Raw genomic sequence first — 21,362 nt, 5'->3', positions numbered from 1 at the left:
CCACCCACAATCCATAAGGTGAGCTGGGCTACCATCTCTTCGGGAACCATTTCCTTAGCTTTAACTGACCTCCCCATCAGAGTTCTTCCAAACCATCCTCATTTTCCTCAATCTCTCCAATCTGCTGCTATCCCACACCCTTACTGTGTGAGTTGGCTAGGGCTGCTGTAACAAATACTACAGACTGAGTGCCTTAAGCAACAGAAATTTACTTCCTCACAGTTCTAGAGGCTAGAAGTCCAAGATCAAGGTGTTGGCAGAGCTCGTTTCTTTCAAGGGCTCTCTTTGTCTAACAGATGGCTGCCTTCTCCTAATGTATGTCTGTGTCCTAATGTCCTCTTCTTATAGGGAGTCCTATTAGATTAAAGCTCACTCACTCATATGCCCTATTTTACCTCAATTTCCTTGTTAAAGGCTCTGTCTCCAAATACAGTCACATTCTGAAGTACTGGGGGTTAGGACTTCAACATATAAATTTGGCAGGGGAGGGATGCAATGTAGCCCATACTACGTACCCTTAAATGACAACCTTGCTTTCTGTTTATTGGAAGACAAGAGCCATCTGATTTACCTTCCCCAGTTGCCCTGCTCTTTGCTCTAATGATTCCCAAATTTTCAGATGGCCTCTCTTTTCCCCTCTCAGCTCCAAGTTAGTTTGAGTAATAGCTTTTCTGGAAAGCTTTACTTAGCCCTTGGAGCAGAGTAAAACATTTCTTCCTCTGCAGTGTCATTGTATTTTGCTTCCAAAATAAAGAAAACTAAGCTCTCTGGAAGGACTACTATGTGCTCATCACTGTGCTGGGCACATTAGCACAATGTTCTTGTGTGATTATTGTAGCAACCCAGGAGAGTGGCGGTTAAAGCTAAGAAAACTGAAGCCCTGGGAATTTACCTTCTCCTGAGTCTCTCAGTCAGTATGTGGGCAGAGGCACTATTCAAAATACCACAAATGTTTCTATTCTAGAATCTAACAATTTTCTAGTGATTCTTTCTACCTCCTTCTCTCCTAGAGGGGAGTGGCCATAACTTGCCCTTTCTTTATGCAAAGTGCCCTGCCACAGAGGAACCTAGCCCATGCCCGTTGAATGGGTGAATGAATGAATCTTCTTTATTAAAACTAAATTTAGGAAAGTCATGTTCTTGATCCCTTCTCCTCTGAGTCCTTCTCCAGACATTTTCCCCATCATCTTGCATCTTTAACATCTTCCTTCCCACTGACTAATTCTCTCCACCTTGGATACATCTTCTCTATTTCTCTTTTACTCTTAATACTTCTCCATGCCTTGATACCTCAAGCTATCAGACTATCACTTTACCTCTCTTTCCCCTCAATCTAATTGAGAGAGAAGCCCTTCTCTCTGGAGATGCTACTTCAGATGGTCTATTGTGAGATGTTGATATTTTTTAAAGCCACCCAAAGAGCCAGGTTTAGGGACCTCCAATCCATGCTCTGGGCCTCCACTTCCTTACCTCATTGACACTTGCAACTGGCTTTCACTGTCACCAACAAAATCACTCTTGCAAGGTTTTCAAAGGCTTTCTAAATGCCACATCTTCCTTGGGACTCTGCAGCATTCATCTCAGATGGTCACTCTCAGGATCCCTTCACTTTTACCACAACCATCTCTCTGCCCTTCTTATTCTCCATCTACTGCATTAGTTGCTTGTTCTCTTCCCACCTACCAGATGGAAAATTCTCCAAGGTCTGATTTTCTTCCCTTCTCTCTTTTTGCTCCATATTCTCTCCCCTAGACAATTGTATTTACTTCCCTAATTTCAATTACCTTGTCCGTGTAGATGATTTAGAAATAAATATCTCAAACCCCAGCCTCTCTCTAGAGTTCTGGACTCAATTACCTTTGTTTTTGGAACAGCTCCACCTGTATGTCTGTCCTGGGTTCTCCGAAAAGCAAAACTTGAGGCAAGAAATTAGTGCAGGTAGTTCATATGGGAGGTGATCCCAGCATGTAACAGTGATTGAGCAGGGAGAATTAGTCAGGAGCAGGAAGCACTGATGTGAGAAACATCATCAGGATCAGTGCTGTGGGCAATGGAGCCTCCATTCCACTGGGACCTCCTGAGAAGTTGACAGATGCTTTCAGTTGTTCTTCTGAAGGACTGAAGGTGCAGCATTGATCCCATTCTCCATTAGCTGGGAGTCTCCCAGGGCATTATTTCCCCTACACTCAAGCTATTCTGTGAGCAGTCCAAGCAATCTCCTAGGTTTTGAAGAGAGTCCTAGGGCACAATGTGGAAAGAAGCACAGAAAGCCCTCAAGGTGGGATGCAGGTCAAGAGCTGGGTGAGTCTGAGGCCTTGTGGGACTCTCCACTACAGCTGTGCTGCAGACAGAGGTGGATCAAAGGGAGATTGACACCATCAGCATCCTTTCTCCCAAGTCAGCTCAACCAAATATTAAAGCACAAAGCTGCAGTGACTTCTGACTCTTCACCCCTCATCTTAGTGTGTAGTTATTAGAACCATGTCCTATTTATTCCAATCAGACTTGCTCTCCAGCATTGTCCCCTCATGGATTTCTCATGATTGCCTCAGCACGAGCTTTTAATTGCCATCTTCTGGACTCGTATCTATTAACTTTTATCTCTACTGTCTATCTTGCCCCCTTCCAAACTACCTTACACATAGATGCAAGATTATTCTTCCCAAAGATGTTTAAGCATCATAAACTGCTAAGAAATCTTCCATGGTTCCCAGTGGATGGCCAAAATGTGTCTAACATTCTTAACCTGGCATCTGATACCCTCTTTGTTCTGCCACTGTTTCATCAGGGCAAAAGTGTTATTCTTATTACCCACCTACCTGTGTTTTCTCTCCAGGACTTTTGACTTCTTTAACTACACTACTCTAATTTATTTTTGCATTTACATCTTTATTCTCTCCTTTCCCCCTGCAAATAATTTTCTAGATGGCCCCATGCACTGAAACCATTCTAATCTCACCTGTCCTTTTAGGCCTATGTGTGTACAATATTTATCTCCTCTATGAAACCCAAATACACCTCTACTTCCTTTTTCCTAAACTCCAAATGCTTAATCTCTTCTTATCTTTTCTTCATTTATTATTATTATTAGCAACATGGTTGCGTTTGATTTGCCTTTTTCCTAGGTAGAGTGTGGCTGGGTCCTTGAGGGTAGGGGTGATAGCTGCATCATCTTTGACTCTTCTGTGGTATCAAGCACAGTGTCATGCACAGTAAATGAAGGGAAAAAAGAAGGCAGGAAAGGAGGAAGAGAAGGAAGAGTAAATCTGATATCACACTGAGAAACAAGCTTCACAGAAGAACAAATGCTAGGAGCCAAGTAAGGGCCAGCATATGCTAACCAACTCACCCCTCCAACAGACTCCCACCTCCTTGAAAAGGACTTTATTGTTGCTCATTATCTCACCTGCCCTTGCTGCTGAGTGCCCACCTGGAGTCAAGCGCCTTCTGCCTGAGACAGCTGTTTCTGATGTCTGGGTAAAGATTGTGTAGACTTCAGCTGGGGAGAACTGGCAGGAGGAAGGATACCCTTTCTCAGTTACAGATGGCAGAGGTGAAAAATACATAAAGAAAACATGCCAACTGTTTCCAAACCACCCTTAGGTGTGTCAGCACAATGTCCACAACAACTAGGTGAAATGAAAAAAGATATAAGTCAAACATGGTTTTCACTACATAATGTCGAATACTTGGTATCACTAAAGTTGTAGCTACCCCAGACTGTCAGATTGCCTGAATTAGCCAGTATGTTCTTTACTATATATATATATAGAGAGAGAGAGAGATGGGTTTTAACCAAATCACCAGTGTCTTCCAGCACCATAGCAGGATCAATTACTATCCGTAAGTCTTCAGATATCCCAAATGACTGGTTGATTTGGTCAAACATGAGGCTGGACTCACCCATCAATGACATAACCAACTCACCTGTGACTTTGGCTTGGTGCCGAGTCAGACTCTGTCACAGACTAGCCACACTTAATTAAATCAGCAGTCAGAAAGATTCCATTGCTTCTCAGTTCCCTGGCCCCACGAATGGCAGAAGGCCAGAAATAGGGCCTGTGGGATTATGCATGAGCGACAGCAAATCACAACCACCTTTTTCCTCCTTGCCTCATGTTCCCATTAGAATAGAGACAGGCTTTGATTTTTATTCCCTCAACATGCTTTGCTTAAAAACCAACTGGCCACAGGAAACACTAGAAAGGAGATGGGTATTATCTTCAGGATTTCCTATTTTCCCTCTTATATCACCTTTCTTCATTTTGGATCACCCATTCCAGTCTCCTGTCCCTGAAAGCAGTGTCACCTACTCTAATGTTAATTTTACAATCATACCTCTCACTCCTTTCCTGCTCCTCTTTTCCTTCCATCCAAACTACCTACTGTGTATTATCATGCATCCATCCTTTCGTTTATCCATTTAGAAGATAGATACTGAGCACCTATTACGTGCTCAGATAATGCCCCATTGTGTTGGAGCTGATATGCACATGGTAATATGCTCCTTTTGAATATAATACCTTAATATAAAAGAGTGACCCAAGGGGTTGGGATTACAGGCACTATGGCAGACCCAGAGATTGAGAGTCACTATATGAGGACAGACGGGACTTTAATGACTTTCTGAAATCAAAAAAGCAATTGATCTGTCCTCTGCTCCTTCTTTCTTCGGTTAGAAGCCTGCCATTTCTTTCCCTTGCCATTCAAACAGGACTTTGTGTAACATGATAAGGATGAAGGTTCCCATTCTCAAGGACATTATGATTGACGGAATTCCTTGACTTACTCACCATTATAAACTCGAATGAAGGACAGGACCATACAGAAAGTGGATTGGTCTCTTCTTCCCCTTCCAGGAAAAGCAAAAAGTACAGTGCTGCCCAGGCCAGCAGTCTCAGCCATAGCATCTGTTCATGGTGTCCTATCTGTCTTGGAACCCAGCGAGTCCACCATGTGATTGATGGTGTTCCACTTGATAGGGAACGGAACAAGCAATGATTTGTCATTCACCATAAAGTACTGCTATTTCATCTGCTCCCATTCCCCAGGACGCAGCTCTGGCTGTTTGCTCTATGCATCAATTTATAGTTTATCCTAAGACTAATGATGTTGTGTTTACGAGGCAAGGTGGGGCTTTGTTTTTGTGTTCTACCAGCAGAGGATTACATTACTGATTGATCGCACATGGTTGTCTGAGGCAAAAACATTTTGAATTGATACCTGGATTTGAACTACAATCAACTTCCTTGACAATTGCCTCTTGGTGCTGAATAGATCAAGGAGCTGCAGCTTTCTAATAGGGCCTCAAGGAGATTTTGACAAGCCCTGTTAGAAGTGAACAGTTTGTTGAGGTGTATGTGAGGCAAATAGATCATCCAAAGGGCTGGCCTGTGGCTTTCAGGAGCCTGAGGACATGCTCTAAGACCTCACTATTCCGAACAGCTGAAACAGGCAGGAGCAGCCATTTGCTGGTATATGTTGAACAATCAGTTCTCCTAAGGGGGGTGGAGGTGAGAATAAACCTAATTTATAGCATTACCAATTTCTCTGGTGTAAATATTCCTACCATGGCCAATTTCAAGCTACCAACGTGATGTCACTGAACACAAATTTGGGAAGGGAGGCATACCATTGGCTCTCATGAGCTGGTACTAGGTAGCTCCAACACACTACTCAACAAGGACTAGTATTTATTTATTATATACTGTCCTGTTCTAGGAAATTTTTTTTCTGATGAGAAAATTAGGGTCCAGAGAAGGTATGCAAGTTACCCAAGATCACACAGCGATAAAGTTGAGTCTTCTCATGCCGTGGCTACACTCTTTTTGTTATCTCCTATAGTCCAGAGTGTAGAACTAGCAGGTGGTAGGGCCAGCTGGTTAACCCCGGGGTCTGATTTCAAGGCCTATGCTCCTTCTGTACACCATGTTGCTGCTACAAAGAATGGTAGGATTCAGGCTGTCCACTTTTGTCTACACTTCTGCCATTTAAGCCTGGTCAATTCTGCTCTTGCCCAACTTGCTTTGGTGGGGAAATTCAAGTCTGCCTCTGTACTCATCTGCTAATTTCTCTCAGCCCCAGTGACTCTAAGGAAAAGGATATAAGTTTTCATGGTGACTCCTGCCTAGAATCTGGAAAGAGACAAGATGACCCCTAGGAGATCCCAATCATAAGAGTCCAAGAAGCCAATTCAACAACCAATTTACCTGGAAATCTAAATGACTTCCCCCTTGGATTTGTTTTCACCCCTTTTAATTTTCTACCCACTGTCTTTGCAAGTTCATTTCCTTCCTGAAATTCTGAAGCAAATGAGGCAGTGCTGGTGGGGGGGTGAGCACGGGGCTGGGGCAGTGACCTGCCCTGTGCTCTGTCTGGCAGACTCTGGTGCAGTGCAAAACAGCAGGGCATTAATGGCTATTAATATCCACAGAGGAAGTGCCGAAAGGCCAACCACATAATTACCATTTATTCATCATATCAACTGGTCTTCAGCTCCTTCCGGCGGCATGTCATATTGTCCTGGAGTGGGGAGTTTGGGGGGAAGCGGGGAATAAAGAGGAGGATCAGCAGCCCCTTCCCCACCACCCTCCCTCCCCTGCTGTAATGGGAATGGGGGTCAGAACGCAGGGCACTGTGGCTCTCTGAGCACAGAGGTAAACAGGAAGCTCTGGGCACGATCTGGGTTGTAGAGAGCAGTGGTCAAGGAGGGCAGCTGCCAACCAAGGGCAGCAATGCCAGGCTGTTCTACTATCTCCTTTCTTAAGAATTGAGCTCCACAGCTGCAGAAGAAGGCTGTGTGGAGCAAGCAGAGAGGGGATGAAACCAGAGACTCTGTCTGCAATTCTCAGCTCCTGAGAAGTGAGTGGATTTTGGACCGCTCATGAGTCCAGGTAATTTCCTGAGGATGCGTAAAAAGGAGGTTATCCAGCCACCCTTTCTGGCACTTGCATTTCGGGTTCCTGGGGCACCCTGCTCCTTAATCCCATCCCCTGAGAATGGAGTACTTTGGTTTCTGGGGACTCCAAATCTGGACAGGGATGGTGGGGAAGAGATTAGTGTTGTGTTTTTTCTTTCCCCCTGGTACCAGCTTGACTGGCAGGCTGGGCAAAGAAGAGCCCATTCTAAATGCTCCCCGGGGTCCAGAATGGAACTCATTACATCAAACCTGCTGGTAGCCAGCAGCTCTGCTTTGTGAGCTGTGAAACAAATGTTTATCCACCACTCAGTGCGGTTCAAAGCTATTTAAGGAGCTCAGGGTGTTGAGCTGCAGGCAAGAGCTGTGTGTGCAAGGCCAGCCCTGGCACCGAGTGCAGCGGGCAGATCTGGGGACTGCAGCCTCCAGGCTCTCCGGCTGCAGGACTCAGCTGAGGGCAGAGCAGTCAGAATGAAATGGCCACTTTCTCCTCATTGCATTTTGTCTTTCATCTCCAGCCCCTTTCTGTCCTTTCTCCCATTTCCCTTTCATTTGCCTTCCACGTTTTTATCTTTTCTCTCTCTCTCTCTCTCCTCACCTTCTGATTTTTTCTTCCTCTTTATGCCTTTCTTTCTTTTTTTTAGCCTTTCTTCATTCCCCTTTATTCTTTCATTTTCCACTTCTCTTCCCTCAGATAGGCCTGTGGCTCCCTCATTATACTGTAATATGCATTATTCTCTGTCTCAGTGATGTAATCCACAAAATGCATGGAAGAATAAAATAAAGCTAAAGTCTTTACCTGCACAAAACCACATCTAAGGAAAAGTTGGCACGGTGTGAACCTAATGTGTACTTAGGGAAGGGAGAGAGGTCAGCAACAGAGCATGCCCAGTGTAAGTTCCAGGAGCTTTTCTGGAATGACATAAGGTGCTGATAATTCCCTGTCTCTACATGCCAGTGCCTCCACGCGGTAGCATCATGTGCAGTGTTTTTGTTTTTTAAAGAGCTGTGAAGATCACCAGTTATAAGTGAGAAAGCTGTGATCCGCGACACTGGTTTCCAGAGTTTGGTGGAGGTGGCTATTGAACTTGTGTATGAGTCACTTCTGTTTTAAGACAAGAGGTATTTGTGAGGATACCCAGAGTGTGCAGATGAATGAGGGAAAGTGAGGTGGCAGTCACTATCAAGGGCTCGACATCTACATTTTCAGTGATTCCTCATTGAAATGATTCCTCATTCCTTACTTTACAACTATTGTAAAGTAAGTGTTATGTTCTGACTATCTACTACTGCATAACAAACCACCCAAACAGTAACTTAAAGCAATAACTATCTTTTATTTTGCTCTTAAATCTTGGAGTTGCCTGAGCTTGGCTAGGCAGTTCTGACTTGGGAGGGTCTGTCTCATAGTTGTAGCCAGGGAGTAGTTGGGACTGAATTCATCCTTAAAGCTTCTTCAGTACATGTCTGGAGCTTGGGCTGCAAAGACAAAGACAGCTAGGGCTCTTGGGCATCTCACCTGTTGTCTGACGTCTCTCCAGGGTAGCCAGGGATCTCACGCAGCAGCAGAAGGCTCCCAAAGCAGGTATCCTGAGAGAAACCAGCAGAAGCCAAAGGCCTTTCCTAAGCCACCCTTGGAAATTTCATAGCATTCTGTTCACTGCATCCTAATTCTTGAAGTCTGTCACACAGTTTATCTAGGACTTTCAAGGGGAGGAGACCTAGATTTTGCCTTTTGATGGAGGAGTATCAAAGAGTTTGCAGACAGGTTTTAAAACCACCACATGTTGTTAAGCTGTTTTTTTACCACCCAAGGTTCAGGTAGTTATCCAGCCCTGCTGTGAAGTATTGCAGTGGTTAAACACAGATGTTGTAGCCAGACTGCTGGGCTCAAGTACCATATTCGTTGTGTATGAGCACTGTGATGTTGGGCAAGTCACTTAATATTTTGAGAATCAGTTTTCTTATGTGTTCAATGGTGATAATATTCCTGACTCACAAGATTGTTGTAAAGATTAAATTAATATCTATTAAGTACTTAAAATAGAGTCTTACATCTTGTTGGCATTCTACAAGTATTTGCTATTATTATTTTTATTAGATTCCCGTTTTATAGATGAGAAAGCTGAGATGCAGAGAGAGAGAATACTGATTGGCCTCTGTCACATAACTGGGATTCGAAAACAGTCCCAACAGATTCGAAAAATCCTCTCTGCGTTCCTGATAGCAGCACCTCTTCCCTCCTATACAGAACTGCTCCCAACTTTAAAATCCCTGTAGGTCTAGAATTTGGAATTTATAGGCCCCCAGGCCTTGGAAGAAGGTCCCCCAGGAGCTAAACTCTGGACTTATGACCCACCTTCACCCTAACCATTTAAGTCCAGCCACAAAGAACATGGATGGGGAAAGCAAGGTCCCTACTCTGGCCTTTTATGCACATTTTTGACCCTTAGGGGTTAAAAGGGTAGAGATGTAAGAGGAGATGGCCCAAAAATAAAGAAACAGTACCTAATGACATTTGCAGGCAAAGGACCAATACTGGAGCTGACTTCGAAAGGCAGTTTTTTGAGACGTTAAGTTTTGGTTCCTGTCTCTGTAAAGAGAACTGTACTGTGTACCACATGGTTTTTACCAGGACCATGTGAGAGCCTAAGGGTGAAAGCACCTGGTAAACCACTGGGTCCTGGCCACCTGTCAGTCATGAATTGAGCCCAGCAGAGAGCAAGGTGATAGCCTTGGGCAACTGCCATGCTTAAGCTGGGACATGGTCAGAGCAGCCCTGATGTGGGGAGAGGGCTGTCCTTTGGGCTGTCGCAGCCTGGGCTGGTATCCAGTCATGGTTTCAGATTGCCCATGGGCCTCTTTGACAGGCATGCACGCCTGCACTTTCGAAAACACACAGACGTGAATGCACGCAGTCTGCACACTGAAACGTGTCTCCCACGTGCATCTACACATGCATAAACACACACACTGTCTTTGTCTGATGTCCACCGCATGCAGAGGCGCTTCAGATAAACACCTGTTGCCTCCTAGGCCAAAATGAGGGCATGGATGCCCCCACCCTACCCTCTGAGAGCCCAGCATTGCCTGAGGTCCCTGAGGCCCCTGTGGGAGGACAGACCATCTTCTTTCAGCTTCTCGAATGCACAGCTTCTTCTCAGTGTCCACTGCCATGCAGCCTCCAGCCCACACAACCGCAGGAGCCCAGCTCCTGGGTACCCTGCCATGTACTTAAACAGCCTCTTCTTGATCCCTTGTAATCTCCTGGCTTTTCCTCCTCTCTTCCTTTTTCTGCTTCTTCAGCCCCTCTTTTTCATCCTCTGCCACTGACTCTCCATGGAAGCCTCCATAAGGCATTCGAGCCCCTCCCCAAGGCCTGAGGCGGGAGCCCCTCTTGGTCCCCATGGAAGGGGGCAAGGGAGGAAAGGAGGTGGGGAGAGGGTCTCTGGAGTCTGGGGCACAAGCAAACATCTGAGCTGAAGGAGTGTCCTGCTTCCCAATTCCAAATCCTGAGATGATAAACTGAAACACCAGAAAGCACAAAGCACAGTAGTTTAAAGGCAGCAACATGGAGGGGATGGCCTGACCTGGCTCCCTATCCTCACATAGGAGGACGGCCAGAGTGGGTGGGGCTCCCAGGCACACACCCAGAGTGCTGCCTGTTCTCCACCAGGAGGAAGATTTGTTTCTCCCTAAGTGAGACTCTGGTCCCTCTAGAAGGCACAAAGCTTAGGCTTTGCCATGGGGTGGGAATGTGGGGAGTGGGCTGGATAGAGAGCTGATGATGTCCCTGTCCACAGAGGCATATGCATAGCCCACAGCTGCAAGATCCTGCCTGGGGGAGCCTGAAGCCCACCACTGAGTAACATTTCAGGGTTTTCAAATCCAGTCAATCCTATGGGTTAGCTAGGGCAAGGACCACCAGGCCATTTGTTAGATAAGGAAAATGAGACATAGGACTCAGAAGATTCACTACAAAGTCTTGCACCGTGAGGTGGGGGGTGAATGACCATTGACTCATCACCAAACTACTCTCTACACTAACTCTTCATGGCAATTCCTTGAGCTCTTCTCCTTTCCATCCTGGGAAGTCTGCTGGTCAAGGGGCTCAGCCCATAGCTCCTAGGGGTAGAAGAGGGGATCACACTTGGTTCTTGGCTCTTCCTGAGGCCATGCCTGCAAGCCATTTTCAAGGCTCTGTTGACTTTAGCATTAATGAAATGAGCTCTTCCATCCAGGGCATATGTGTTAGTTTGTTCTCACACTGCTATAAAGACATACCAAGACTGGGTAATTTATAAACGAAAGAGGTTTAATTGACTCACAGTTCGGTATGGCTGAGGAGGCCTCAGGAAACTTACAATCATGGCAGAAGGGGAAGGGGAAGTAAGCACTTTTTTTCACCAGGTGACAGGACAGAGAAGAGCAAAGGAGGAACTCCCAAACACTTATAAAACCATCAGATCTCATGAGAACTCACTGACTCTCATGAGAACAGTGTGCAGGGAAACTGTCCCCATGATCCAATCACCTCCCTCCCTCAACACTTGGGGATTACAATTCGAGACGAGATTTGGGTGGGGACACAGAGCCAAACCATATCAGCATGTGTTTTCTTTCCACCAAGTGCTTTGCATTCACTATCCACTTGGTTCTACCACATTTTTGTGGAATTGGTTCTATTATTATTGCTTTACTTACTATTACTACTATTTCTACAATGCTTCAATAAAAGAAGGCTCATTGAGTTTTGGGAAACTCCTCAGAGTCCTAAGAGAAGTATGTGGCTGAGTTGGGCATTGAATGATGGCCCAAACAGGAGGAACCCCTGCACACCCAACCCAACACACACACACATACACACACGTTGTTGTTCATGTACTTTGGTCACTCCTTGGCTTACAAGCCAATAGAACCCTCTTTGGATTTCCAGAATTTTAGAAGCTGAATTTTGTCCACAGTTGAGTCACGGCCAGCTCCCATGAAGCCACATCATCCAGGTCATGGGGTTTGAAAGGCCAGGAAAAGCCACCAGTAGCCACCATCCTGCCCCTACAGCACACTTCTGCACATGCACACACACACGCATCCAACACATATTTGCTCTGGGCAGGTAGAAAGGCTCTTAGCTCTCTGCTGTCTTTTTCTGTTCTGGGGAATTTGGGCCTAATGAAATGGATACATAAGGAAGGCCAGAGTGTGGGGTAAGAGTAGAAACCTGTGGGAAAACGATACGCCATTTCAGCTTGGGCTTTCCTAGGAATAGCTGGTAGGGGCTTTGGATGTTAATGTGAATCATGTTTCTACTGCTCAGAACCCACTGTGGTCCCTGCAGCAGTCTCCAGAAGTTGGCTTTAAGTCTCCTGAGCTCCCCTCTCATGTGCTTAAACTGTGGAAACTCTTTTAACCTCAGAGAATAGAGGGAATTCCCCCTTATAAGGTCCCTGGCAGATGGTTATCCAGTCCCTGTTTAAACCCTTCTAGTAACGGGGCTTTCCCTGCCTCATTTCTGAACTATGTATGAGTAGGCATATGCTACTCTCATAACCCTGGCCAATGGTTATACAGTCCCTGTTTAAACCCTTCTAGTAATGGGGCTTTCCCTGCCTCATTTCTGAACTATGTATGAGTAGGCATATGCTACTCTCATAACCCTGGCCAATGGTTATACAGTCCCTGTTTAAACCCTTCTAGTAATGGGGCTTTCCCTGCCTCATATCTGACCTGTGTATGAGTAGGCATGCATGATGAATGGCTACCAGCTGTTTCTCTGAACTTCTCATCCTGAGACACAAAGGGAATCCCCTCCAAAGTTCCCCCTGTCCAAAATTCTCTCCCAGCAGACTCAGTTGTAAGACATCCCAGCAAGACACAATTATAGCTCCACAAGGCTACCTCAATGTGCAAGGGAAGGACCGGAGAGCGAGGAGAAAGAAGAGAGGGGAGGGGAAGGAAGAGGAAGCAAATCTGCCTCCCTGCCCCTCAATGTCTTTTGCAGCTGGAAAATGTTGGGGGTGTGGAGGGTGGGAGGTTCTGCCACAGAAGGAGGTTTTGCAGCCTCACGTGATAATAAGAAAAGATGGATCATCTCCAAGTAGATCACCCCTGCCCACAGGTTCTTCTGGGAAGTGGTACAGTGCAGTGGCTGAGTGTGGGCTTGGGAATCACATGATGCTGGCTTGGAGATCCACCCTTGCAGCTTACTTAGTTCTATAAATTCTCTGAACCTCAACTGACTTCTTTGAAACATAGAAATACTACTACTACATTATACAGTCATTGAGGATTAAATAAGATAATTAATGTAAAGTGCCAGGCACAGGCTTGGAACACAGAAGGTGCTCCATACATAGTAACTATTATTATTAAGCCCAGAAAGCTCTGTCATTCAGGAATAAAAGACTAAAAATAATGATAATAGCTACGTGCCGTGGCTTACACCTGTAATCCCAGCACTTTGGGAGGCTGAGGCACGAGGATCACTTGAGGCTGGGAGTTCAGGATCAGTTTGGAAAACATGGTGAGAGCCTGTCTCTATAAAAAATAAAAAAATTAGCTGGGGGTAGTGGCATATGCCTGTGGTCCCAGCTATTCAAGAGGCTGATGTGGGAAGATCACTTGACTGGGGAAGGTCAAGGCTGCAGTTAGGTATGATTGTGCCACTGCACTCCAGCCTTGGCAAGAGAGCAAGACTGTGTCTCAAGTAATAATAATTAATACTACTAATAATAGCAGCTAACATTTATAAGATGTTTATGATGTACCAAGTATTCTTCTAAGAATTGTATCTGTTAACTAATTCTAATTCTAACAACAACCTTGTGAGGCTACTATTATTTCTCTCATTTTACATATGGAAAAGCTGAGGTGTAGAGAGCTTTAAAAAACCTGCTCAACTCTATACAATGGGTAGAAGGGTACGGTGGGCACTACATACAGCTGGGCAATGTTGGAAAATCCCTTCCTCTCTCTGGGTCTTAGTGACTACTTCTGTAAAGTGGGGAGATTGATCTATTAATATTTCCTGGGTTATCATGAGTATTAACTAAAATTGTGGATAAAAATGGTCAAGCATAATGTCTGGTACCTGGTAGGTGCACAAATAAATGTGGATGTCCCTTTCAGGGGGTCATCTCTTCTTTTTCACCTCCTGGCCACTCTTTATCCATTTCCTGCTGGAATAGAATGCTGTAAGCAGAGAGACACTGCCTTGCAAGGACTTGGAAAGACATGAGACAAGAATCCTCACCCGATCATGAACATAATGAGGGGCAGTGTGCAGGTCCGAGGCCCGGCATGCTTCGTTCCTAATTGAGAGAAAGGGAAGGCTTTTATAGTTCAGAAGGCTAGGGAGGCAGGGCGGATGGACTAAATGACCCCACAAAACCCATTCCCTCCTTACTCTATTCAAAGTAGCACTTTTTCTTCTCCCCACCCCCGCCCCAATCTGCACCGTGCAGGCAGCTCTATTTTATCCATGCTGGACCGGCCCTGACTGCATTCTCACCTTTACTGGAAATAAGGAATAAATAAATACAAGGTTCCTGAAACTGTCTCTCTGAAGTTTAAAACAATACAGTGCAGGCCCCCTTCACCTGCCCAGAAACCCAAGTTCTTGTCTCTCCTTGCCCCCTCCTACTCCTGCTGCTGTCTTCAGCACACATTAAGATTCCTCTCCAAGGGCTGCTGTAAAGGCAGGATGGCAGGGGCGGTGATATAATAACGGACAGCAGGACCCCTGGGCAGGAGATTCTGATAGCCGGTTCACTAAGAAAAGCTCACAGAGAAAGCAGGGGAAGCCAATGCTTTTCCACCAGCCAGAGCCCGGCTAATTGCCACTGGGGAGAAGGGCAGAGTTCGCGCAGGTAACAGGTGTGCCTTGTCTTAATGAAGACTGACTTGTTTGCCTAGAGCTGCCTGCGGAGGTAAGAGGAGCAGGAGGAGGGACATGTGCTGCTTGGCTCCACGCTGGACTCCACCAAATTAGAGGAGCTGGTTTTGTCCCCTTTATGACCCACTCTGGGGGTGGACATATGGGAAGAAGGGGAGATAAATAGTATCCCCAAAATAGTGCTCGCCTAAGAGAATGGTGGCAACTTGATTATTTGTGGGTGGTGTATTCACTTTGCAAGATATCTCTGGCCTTGTTACTGTCCAGAAAAATTCAATTAGGAGATAGCAAGGACAGCGATGGGACAAGGGAGGGGAGAAATGAGGAGAGGGCAGGGCAAGAGGGAGAGACCATGAGTGTGCTGTGGGAAGGGAGAGGTGGAAGAAGAGAGCTGGGGCATACACAGCTCCGAATGCAATTCAACAACAAGCATTTATTAATTGTCTATTATTTGCCTGGCACTTTACTGGGCACTGGGGACATGGGGAAGAATAAGCACAGTCCCTGCCCTAAATCTGACAGGGGATGCTGCCATGTAAACAGACATTGCAGCACAATGTGAGGTGCTGTAGTAGAGGCTGTCGCTGCATGTACAGGGAGAAGAGGCAGAAAAATGGAGAGGAAGTCAGGAGGAGTTAAAAAAAAAAAAGCCACATAGAGATCAGAGGACACTTTAGAGGAAACCATGAGGATGAATTTGAGTTCACCTGGTGGGGCAGTACAGGGGCAAAGGAGGTTGAAGGGAGGACATTCCAAGAATGAAAAATCAAAGGAGCAAATGGGCACAGTATATTCAAGGCAGAGTGGGTAGTCCCTGGGGAGAGAGAGGGGAGCAGAGAGATGCCTCTGCAGAAGTCTCCTGCAACCAGAACATGAAGAACATGAACGATACCCCAAGAAGTAGGGCTTTTGTCTAGGAGACACCCAGGGTTATCAAGCAGCAGTTTTGGGTGCTCCTCTCTTATAGAATTACGCTCTCTCTCCTCTACGGCCACAGACAATCAAGGGTGGGCAGCAGTAAGTGGGGCTTACAAGGGGCTATTCATCTTTCTTCAGCAGACTTTTGAGCACCTCTCCTTCTTCTTTCCATCTCAGCCTCACATCCTTCCAGTAAGAGACAAAATGATTTCAGATCAGGGCACAAGAGATGGAGGCACAAAAACACAGAAAGACTGGGGGCTTGCCCAGGGGTGCTCAGTGTCTGCTCTGGGTCCAGCTGCCCTGTCCCACTCCTGACTCAATTACTCCATCATCCAGATTTAACTGATGAAAACCATTAATCACTGAACTGGTCAAGGTCGAAAGGATGAAATCCTGGAATGACCAACCAGCAACCAAAACCATGCACATCCTGGATACCTTGCCTAAAGCTCAGCACAACAATGCAAAGCGGGTATCAGTTTCCCATGAGAAAACTAAAGCTCACAGAGATTATGTAACTTACTCATGATCACAGAGCTAGTGAGAGACTGAGTTGGGATTGGAAGCCAGGTATAGTTGACACAATGGTCTGTATTCTGTTTACCATCACTTCTCAGAACAGCAAGAGTTAGGGGAAAGACGGGATGGAGACTGGGTGGAGATGGCATCCAGAATTGATCCAGTGCCAAGGACTAGAATCTTGTTAATTCCACTCTATGATGTGTTAGAAACAAGGGGGTGGGAGAGGACAACATAGTTGTGTTAGTTTTGTGTTGCCATTTTTTTTTTAAATCTCTGAGATGTCCCAAAATGTTGACTTTGTAAATTTGTTCAGTGAGGAGGTGGGTAAACACAAGCATTTGGAATGTGAACAGCATCATCCAGCCAGAACGCCCAGCAGGTTTGCAGAGGTAGATGTAAAACACTACAAACAGCATGCGGGAGCAACCAGCTCTCCCTGAGAGGGAAGTATAGCCTCAGCATGGAACTGGAAGCCCCCTAGAAGGCCATGGCATGCTGAGAGGGAGGAGAGGCACTCTGCCAGGCCTTCCAGCTATCCCTCGGGGCCCTCCCTTCAGGAGGGCAAGGCCGTACAGTTCACAGCACACCCATTTCAAGCCTCAGTGAGTTCAGTGAAATGCCATTTCCCCAGGTCAGCATTTTACATTGCACCAGCCCAGTATCCCTGCTCGACTGCAAAGCATTAACTAGGGCCCTGCCTCAATCAAACATGCCACCATGGTGTGACAGGATGCATTCTGTCACAGGCAGAATGTCAAAGACCTGGGGAGGGAGGCTTGCATTCTGTCCAACAGTGCAACGGGAAGCTCAGGAGCTACTGAGCACCTCGTCACTGGAAGCATCCAAGAAGACATTGGATAGGCATCTACATTGCATAGTGTACTGGAGTCACATTTGGTCTGAACTGGAATTCTGGCTCTACCATTTATTGGCTCAATTTCCTGCAGCCTCAGTTTACCCATTGGAAATGGGGGGAAATAAGGGTATCTATCTCACAGGGTTGTTGTGAGGAGAAGATCATGCATAAAAATGGCTTAGCACAGTGCTCCATAAATGAGAGACAATGATGAAGGTGAAGGTGCTGGCGATGGCGGTGGTGAGTATATAAAGAGGAAGAGGAGAGTGAACACATTCTTGACTCTGAAGGGAGTTTAATGAGGAGCAGTTGCAATGGGGCACTCTGTAGAACTTGCCATTTTGACAGCCCTGCTTCCATGTGGAGAGCTAAGTAGAGGAGGCTCTGGGAAAGTTATCCCACAATAAAACCCACCCAGCCCTTCCTACCTTCGTTGTGAGTCAGACACACTCTCCCATGCCTAACCCTGCCTATGTTCTCTCCCAGAACGCTGGACAGAGAGATACAATTCAGCCAATTAGAGCACTACTTAATTGCTAGCATTTTGCAAACCACTGCCTTATTGGCTAGAAGGGCAATAATATCAAAAAGACCTCCTGGTGACTTCACAGTTGGGAAAAATAGATGCTCCTAAGTCATCCCTTCTACCCTCCTCTAAGTAACAAACACCTTTCTCCCCTGGGGAAATTTCTTCTTTCATTTGCTGTAAAGTGACTTCTGCTGAAGTGTGTGTTTTTGAAGTGGAAAATTGAAAGCACATGATTCATTCCAAAAGAAAACTGTTAGTTCACAGCTGAGAAATCACTTTGCTATTGGTCCAAAGGGTTGCTTCTAAGGTTTGAGGGGGGCAAATTTGTAACTCCACTTTCACCCTCTCCGACTACAGAACCACTCCATTGACAAACCAAGAGCCAGAGAAATGAAGATCGAAATAGCACCTTTATTCCTGATAATGTTAAATTAGAGGGTGTGGCTTGTGTCTGACCAGAATGACCTGCTACTCTACCCCTGAGCTGATCTGATCCCCCAAAACTTCAGGCTTCCCCAGTGGGGGCAGAGCCAGCCCCACGAATCTTACCACATGGCTGACAGCAGAGCTTGTGTGTTCTCCCAGGGCAGGCATATACCAAAAGAGAGGGAGAGGGAGGGGAAGAGAGTGAGTCATACATAAACTCAAGTGACAAATCACTCCTAGCTGGGTCAAAAAGGGAGCAGAGAGGGGCCAAGTGTGTGGGGTCAGGGAAGTCCCTCTATGAAAACTAGAGAAGGAAGGGGATAAAAATTCCCCCGATTTTTGTTATCTTAACCAGCTGGGCTTAATGTTTAACCCCTGGACAACCAGGTGTGTGGTCATCTGGCTCCAGGAGGGGATGAGCTAACTATCTGAGCAGGAGGTCGCTCCCCCAGCATCAACCTCTGTTCCTTCCTGTGCCTTCCTGGGACCATCCTAAGACACTGTTGATTTGACTTCCATAAGCCTCTGAGATGAGCCAGAACAGTGTGTTAATAAAATCCAGTCCAAGGCTATGTTGTGTCTAAGACTGCAAGTTCAGAGCCTGTTCTATTTCCAATCCAAATTGATGTCCAGCCACATGGCCCACTAACCTCATCAGAGGTTCTGTAATGAGGTTTAATAGCAGAGTGAAGATACTTCAATAATAAAATGCATAAAGAGCTAATAAAAAATGCATAAAGATTTCTTCAATAATAAATGGGAAAATAAGATGCCCCAAATTTGGATATAAACCCTTCCCATTATCAAATTCCTAGGGAAAAATTTAGAGATTAAAATCCCAAAGAGATTAAAGTCCAAAATCAAAGTATTTAGCCCTTGCGAATTAAAGCCCAAAGAAAGTCCAAATTGCCCAAGTTACATTTAAGTTCAAAGCAGTGGAGATCCTCCCCAGTTCCCTACTCTGCTCAGTCTCAGGCAGCAACGCTCTTGGTGTCTGAGCAGAGGGAGGAACTCTGTGAGCAGCTGGATCCTGAGTTGGCTTCCACTGGGGTGTATGTGTGTACCTCCTCAGAACCTCAGAAATGAGATCATTCAACCCCAAGCCTCTCGTGCACTCCCTTTTTTAACAGCCCAAATAATTAATAGCACATCAAAGCTTATCAAAGCTCTCTCCTGACACCAATAAAATTTAGAAAACCAGGCATTCTGAAGCCCCTACAGCAGTTGTCCCAGGCAAAATTATGTGCCCAGCCCCAGTGCTCAGTTTTGCCAGAGACCATAGCAGAGCATCCTGGTACCTGAGGGAAGCAGGAAGCCAGAGATGGTCCCGGTCCAGCCCTAACAGGTTCCCATCAGTGCGTGCCAGTATCCCAGAGTCCATGACCTTTACCCATCAATCACAGGGTTATTCCTGTCACTGTTTTATTAATGCCCTGTTTCTCCCTCCATGGAGAACACCACCATATCCCCACATGCCTGGACTCTCCTCTGCTGGAATTGGCCTCTCCCTGCTGGCACCTCCCAGGCCAGGGCTCAGCACCTGAAATGGCAGAATATTGGCTGCTCCAGCAAGGAGCCAGACTGGGATGGAAATTTCAAAGGAAATATCCAGAAACTGGTTTCACAGCTCAAAACCCTCACTCTTGTCAAGGGTATTAAAAAAATAAGTATGTGGGAGGTTGACAGGAAGGTATTTGTGAAGAGGGCTTCTTTAGAGACAGCTGAGCTGTGAGTTCCACCTCCCTAAGGGGAGAGGCAGGTGTAACTGTACCTTATCTCCAGTCTGCTAGGGGGTCTTCAATGGGACCACTCAGACAGCAGTGTATGTCCCCCGTAGTGTGGGAGAATGAGTGCCTGACATGTGACCTTCACCTGTAAAATCTGGGTGACAGAAGGGAGGAAAGCAGAGGAGGTGGCACATGGGTGAGTTGCTCTCCCGGTATCTGCTCAGGCAAAGATGCGTAAGTGTTTCCTAGGGTTTGCATATGGTCTTTGCAAGCAAGAGAGCTGGGATGGTACAAAGTTAGGCCCTGCCCACTGGGCCACATGCAGGAACAATGGGACCTCTGCCGATACAAGCTGACTATTCAACCCCTGCCCTGTTGCAGGCACTGGCTGGGGAGAGAAACCAGCTATAACTTTGTATGAAGTTGGAAGCTTTGACCATTACATGGGATCAGGCATTCTAAATATGAGTTCAATCTAGATATGATTTCAGGTATCATTGAACATTTTATTTCCCCCAAAATATTCCTAAAGGTCATGGATCTTTCCATGTACATATTCGGGGTTAGTAGAACTTTCCTCCTTAAGTAAATGTAAATAGTGGGAAATCAAGAAAGTTGCTTTGTGATTTCATTTCACAAACCAAACTTTTTCAAAGAACACGTCACAGTGGCATGGCACTCTTACAGATTCTTCTTTACTTAACTTGCAGTGTGGTTATCTGTGGACACATCTCATCTCTGGCCAGTAGACTGTAAGCTTCTTGTAGACAGGTGTCTTCTTTATCGATTACAACTCCTTTCTGAATGTTTGGAACATGGCATGTATTCAGTAAATATCTGAGGATAAAACGAAAACAGAAAGGAAGGGAGGATGGGAGAGACAGAGAGAGTGAAAGAGAGAGAGAGAGAGAGGGAAATGAGAGAGTCAGAGCATCCGTGAGACTCTTGTGTAGCAAAGATCAGTTCGTCAATAGAACCAGAGTACCATGGGGCTAGAAATTGATGCGCATCTTCCCCACATGCTGCCATGTATTTTTTGTCTTTGAAGCCTTTGCCACAGATTACCCTCTGGTCCAGAACTGCACATAGCCACTCACTGCTGGCCATTAGTCACAGGTCAGATAAGCAGAAATGCTGCTGGGCTAGTCTAGAGATTGCTGGCTAGGAGTCCAGAGTTCCTGGTACTGGGTCTGGGCATTCATGCCCGGAACTCTTCATTGCCTCATCTAGTAAGTTGGGATGGCAATGTCTCCTCTGCTAAGCTCTCAGGGTTATTATGTAGAGTATTTGGAAAGAGCAGGTTTCAAAAGTGATTGCCAGGTGCTGGCACCTGCCCCAGATTTCAGCTGCCCTTTGAAAGGCTGTCATAACCCACATAGGCTGGGCCCTGGGGGCTTCCCTCTCAGGCTGGGATCAGAACACTACAATGTAGACAGCTTAGGAGATCCTGGGCCGGGCCCTTCCTCTCTTCATGACTGCACCCCTCCCCATTTCGCCTGCTCTCCTGAGGACTAAAGGGTTAATGAGTAGGAAAATAAGAGAGATTTTATTGCCTGCTCTGTCTTTGCAAT

At 46.0% G+C, this 21,362-nt stretch overlaps 2 long non-coding RNA genes across 2 annotated transcripts in view; one reads left to right on the top strand and one right to left on the bottom strand.

Moving 5' to 3' along the window:
• Positions 1-19,604, bottom strand: part of LOC109028797 (uncharacterized) — a 60,717-nt gene extending 41,113 nt beyond the window's left edge. Inside the window, exons 1-7 of the long non-coding RNA XR_002007769.3 lie at positions 18,188-19,604; positions 14,169-14,226; positions 14,007-14,094; positions 8,436-8,506; positions 6,466-6,522; positions 4,794-4,974; positions 3,407-3,509 (exon numbers count right to left, since the gene is read on the bottom strand). This is a non-coding gene — a long non-coding RNA (uncharacterized lncRNA). The remainder of the gene's footprint in view (positions 1-3,406; positions 3,510-4,793; positions 4,975-6,465; positions 6,523-8,435; positions 8,507-14,006; positions 14,095-14,168; positions 14,227-18,187) is intronic.
• Positions 1-21,362, top strand: part of LOC129525561 (uncharacterized) — a 565,073-nt gene that overhangs the window by 509,922 nt on the left and 33,789 nt on the right. The gene's annotated exons all lie outside the window — the stretch shown is intronic.

Source organism: Gorilla gorilla, chromosome 9 (assembly GCF_029281585.2).
Source record: "Gorilla gorilla gorilla isolate KB3781 chromosome 9, NHGRI_mGorGor1-v2.1_pri, whole genome shotgun sequence".
Taxonomy (NCBI): Eukaryota; Metazoa; Chordata; class Mammalia; order Primates; family Hominidae; genus Gorilla; species Gorilla gorilla.
Note: the sequence above shows the minus strand (reverse complement) of the source record. Positions and strands in the feature narration are given on the sequence as shown.